A 5,469-nucleotide genomic window follows, 5' to 3' on the forward strand; every position below is an offset into this window, starting at 1 on the left:
AAAAACTATCTTTATTTGTTGTTCATGTGCACATTAATCTTGTTACTTTAGAATTGTGCAACATAATCTTTAAAATAATTAGCATATTATAGTGACATGTATAAAATAATTAGTTATCATTTTCTTATCTGTGTTTACCAAAGTTAACAACGTCATGCAACTTTTTCCTCTTATGGTTCAGATCACAGACTTGCTTGTTAATATTACAAAGTATTATTGAAGCCAAAGCATGAAATTCTAACTAACAAATAGAAAAAGAACTTTCTAAAGAAGTATAATTTAGAAGAAAAGCATGTCAGTTTATGTATGATTCTCAAACATGAAGTCCTTTGATTTAATCTATTATACTCTGATGATGCATTACAGTGTCACATTACATGTTTTTTGTGCATAAAATTTGATTGCGACCATCTTAGAGTTAGAATTATTGTCCATTAGTTGGGTTATTGTAGAAAAATATTATGAAAGAAGATAAGTAGTAGGAAGAATGAATGGATGTGAAAAGAAGTGGAGTTTACAATATCAAAAAATTAAAATTAAAAAGAGAGCACTTCTTCATTACTTTCTGTATTGTTTTATACATGATGGATAGAATATTGGTGCATTGTCTAATCTCTTAGAATTTTACTTGGTAATAAACAGATTGATGTTTTTGGTTAAAGCTCCTAAGCAGATTTTGTCAAAATATTGATTGTGTCATGGCAAGGTATAGCACAATGCATACTTTTTATTCTTTTCACTTTATGATTATGCTATTAAATCATATGTAGCTCATGGATCAACTCATTTTCCGAACATAAATATAGTATGCCCATCTTTTCTTTGTTTCATAGTTTTTTGCTTGCATTTATTTTAATTGCTATGGCTGGAAATCATATGTTGCTGGCTTTATTGACACTTTAACACTTGAAGTTGTATTGCTATGGCTGAAAATTGTTTGTGCAATTCAATTCAAAGTAAACAAATATGTATACCGCAAATAAAATTTATATGTTTCTACATGGTTATTAAAAAATACACAAAGTATATAATTATACATACCGCAAATAATAAAATTTATCATAATAAAATAAATGTATGTGATAACTATTTTTTTTAGGTGATGTGTTAATTCCAGAGAAAATAATTGCTAAATATAGTGCTGAGTTGAACGATGAAATTGTGTTGATTGATTACCGTGACAATTGTATAAAATTAAGATAAAACCCGAAGAAGAAAAATTTGGATACCTTTACATGAGGTAGAAAAGTTAATCACTTTCTATAACTTCAAAAGCATGTCGTGGGTATACTTAATGTATGTCACAAGTGAAATATTTTTTGTGGCTCTTATGAATAAACGATATGATCAAATCCATTTGGATTTTTATGAATCTCATTATGTTAAACATGTTATTGGAGTATTTTTGTTGAAAGTAATCAAAGATAAGTTGGGTTTAAACTACTTTGATGCATCCGAGAATGTTACTTCTGATATAGAAGAGGATGGAACGCATAAGAATATGAAAAGGTTAAAATTTTCACAACATTTTTGTTTATATTTATTATTGACTATATATGTTATATTTTAATTATTGTAGTTATTAACATATTAATTTTTAAATATGTCTATAATTCATTGAACAATATAATTTTGTTATCTGTTTTTTCTATTGTCTTTTTTTTTGGTTTTTACATTTTTAGACTAATTGCATTTGTTATGGTATGCAAAGAACTGTCAATAAAAAGATAGTTGAAAACGTACCTAGATTTACAAAAAAAAAGTGTATTAATGTAGTGAAATTTTGTCCTAATATATAGTCTTATTGCATAACTATATATAACAATAAGGATGTTGAATGTTAGTTTTTTTTTTTTACTTTAACAAAATTCTTTTATTATTATTGATTATTAATGATTGATTTTATATTTATTCTATATTTATTTTTTATTTTTTTGAGAATTTATTCACATTATGTTCTCTTGTTGAACATTCAATTTTTATATTTTTTTTTCTTTTACAAATGCAGAGTATGCTGATTTTTTTTCAGATTTCATATCATACTAGTGTTATATGTGTTCTTGATTTTGTCACTGGTAGATAAGTATGTTACAAACAAAGTGTATTGGATAGATGAATTACTTTGTATTTTGAGATATTTTGCATAACATCATCTTACATTTTTCATTGTCGTCATTTTAATCTGTTAATATTTTTTGTAAATTATCATTGAAATAAACAGATATGTTGTTCTACATCATTGCAAGACCTTAACTAAATATGACATTCAAACCGATCGATTTGTAAGTTTTTATGATTGTAATTTCATAATTATTGATTAATTTATTTTTTATGGACCACTTATTACTTGTTTTTATACATTATATCCCGTATCAATTTGCTAAGTTACTACTTGATATTGGAGGATCAGAATACTGTAAATTAGTTGTTGAACCCTCAAAGAATACTAAAAGTTTTGGAATGAATGTGTTGAAAAGTAAAAACAGAGAACGAAAATACAAAATTGGTCATAAGAAATTTTTTTTTGTGAAAATGCATAAACTTAAAATAATATCAGAAAGTTTCAAACCACCTAAATAATTACTTTCTAGTTACATAAACTTGAATTAGATGATCTTCTTTTGAAACCATCTTAAAAACACATGAATATGTGGTTTTAAGTTTATGCATTTTCACAAAATCTTTTCACTTAGTACTAATTTTGTATTTCCGTTCTCTGTTCTCTGTTTTTACTTGTCAGTACATTCATTCCAAAACTTTTAGCATTCTTTGAGAGTTCAACAATCAACTTTCAGTGTTTTGATCCACCAGTATCAAGTAGTAACCTAACAAAGTGATATGGGATATACGGCGTAAAAAAGTAATAATTAGTCCATAAAAAATAAAGTAACCAATAATTACGAAATTATAATTATAAAAGCTTACAAATCGATCGGCTTTGATGTCATATTTAATTAAGGCCTTGCAGTGATGTAGAACAACATATCTATTTATTTCAATGATAATTTACAAAAAAAAAATATTAAACTAAAATGACAACAATGAACAATGTAGGATAATGTTATGCAAAATATCCCAAAATACAAAGTAGTTCATTTATTCAATACACTTTGTTTGTAACATACTTATCTAACAATAACTTTATATAGACAATGACAAAATCAAGAACATATATAATACTAGTATGATATTAAATAAGAAAAAAAATCAATATACCTTTGTTTTTTTTGTTGATCTATTTTTTATGGTACTTTTATTTGTATCGTACTCTCTATAATATTTGGAAATCAAATTAAAAATTGAATGTTCAACAAGAGAACATAGTGTGGATAAACTCTCAGAAAAAATAAATATAGAATAAATATAAAATCAATAATCAATAATAAACAAAAAATTTTGTTAAAAGAAAAAAAAAACTAACATTCAATATTCTTAATGTTATATAAGACTACATATTATGACAAAATCCCACTAGAACAACACATGTTTTCTTGGTTGATCTAGGTACGTTTTGAACTATCTTCTTATTGGCAATTCTTTGGAACCTAGAACTACAAATGCAATTAGTCAAAAAAAATGAAAAAACCCAAAAATAAGAAAAAAAGATAGACAATAAAAAAAGCAGATAACAAAATCATATTATACAATGAATTATGGACATATTTAGAAATAAATATGTTAATAACTACAATAATTAAGATATAACATACATACAGTCAACAATAAAAATAAACAAAAAAATTATAAAGATTCTAACATTTTTATATTTCTATGCGTTCCTCCATCCTCTTCTATATTAGAAGTAACATTTTTAGATGCTTCAAAGTAGTTTAAACCTAACTTATCTTGAATTACTTTCAACAAAAATACCCCAATAATATCTTTAACATAATGAGATTCATAAAAATCCAAATAGATTTGACCATATCATTTATCCACAAGAGCCACAAAAAAGATTCCACTTATGACATACATTAAGTACGCCCATACTATACTTTTGAAGTTATAGAAAGTAATTAACTTTTTTACCTCATATGAAGGTATCCAGATTTTTCTTCATCGGGTCTTTATCTTAACCTTAATACAATTGTCACGGTAATCAATCAACATAATTTCATTTTTTAACTCAGCACCATATTTAGCAATTATTTTATCTGAAATTATCACATCACTCTAAAAAAAGGATAGCTATCACATATATTTATTTTATTATTTTATTATGATAAATTTTATTATTTGTATTATATGTAATTTATCTGTTTCTACATAGTTATTAAAAAAATACACAAAATATATATTATTTTAAATTTGTACGCGTCCTTTGTATACACCAAATATGAATCTTAAATCTTTATCACCGGGTCAATGTTGTCTTGTAGCGAAAAAATGCCTAAATCAAATCCATTCAGCATATTTACAACACATAATATGAAATCATTAAAAGAAGCAACAAACAATGTAATGTCTACCTTTTGTGATCACTTCTACATGCAATAATACTCATGGTAGCGAACTAGTGTTTAAAAAGCTTGTTTTGTTTCTCTGCACACGAATAGAAAGAAACGAACAAGAGTGTTGCTTGAAAATGTACAACACAAAAGGCTGGGAAGAACTAAATGAAAAAAAATGATGCATTATAACAAGAAACTAACCAGAAATTGAATCACCTTTTGGAAAATGACTGAAGTCTTCTCTTGTTGGAACATGCAGAGTAGAGACCGATGAAGTCAGCAGGGAACAATATGAAGAAGAAAAAAAGAAAAGATAGTTGTTAGGCTGTTACCAACAAAATTAGGAATTTTATGATGTCTACTTTATGAAAGAAGGAACTTCAATTTATAAGAATATTTTTTAGGGAGCCACTCAGATAAAGACGCCTAAAACGTCTTTTTTTAAAGATGTTTTTCAGTAATTAAAATTTAACATATATAATTGATTAAATCATGTTATTTTTGTCAAAAGTAGACTAGATAAATTGATTTAACCGAAAAAATGGTGAATCAAATCTTGAACTGGTCTAAATTAATATTATTTTTTTTTATAAAAAGTGACTACAATACTTTTATTATAGAAAATGATTAAAATACTCTTATTTTATATATATATATATATATTTTTTTTTTAAAAAAATTCTAAATCCTAACCCTACGATAGAAAAATAAATGACTAAAATTTAGGATTCTCAAAATTAATATATATAATAGAAGTATTTTAGTCATTTTCTATAAAAAATAATATTAATTTAGACCAGTTCAAGATTTAATTCACCATTTTTCGGTCAAATCAATTTGTCTAGTCTAATTTTGACAAAAATAACACGATTTAATCGATTATATGTGTCAAATTTTAATTATTAAAAAATATCTTTATAAAAAGACGTTTTCAGCGTCTTTATCTAAGTGGCTCCCAATTTTCTTAAATAATAAATTAAAATAATACAACATGTATGATAATTATTAGTTGAATAAA

The sequence above is a fragment of the Arachis ipaensis genome, chromosome B09, assembly GCF_000816755.2.
Source record: "Arachis ipaensis cultivar K30076 chromosome B09, Araip1.1, whole genome shotgun sequence".
NCBI lineage: Eukaryota > Viridiplantae > Streptophyta > Magnoliopsida > Fabales > Fabaceae > Arachis > Arachis ipaensis.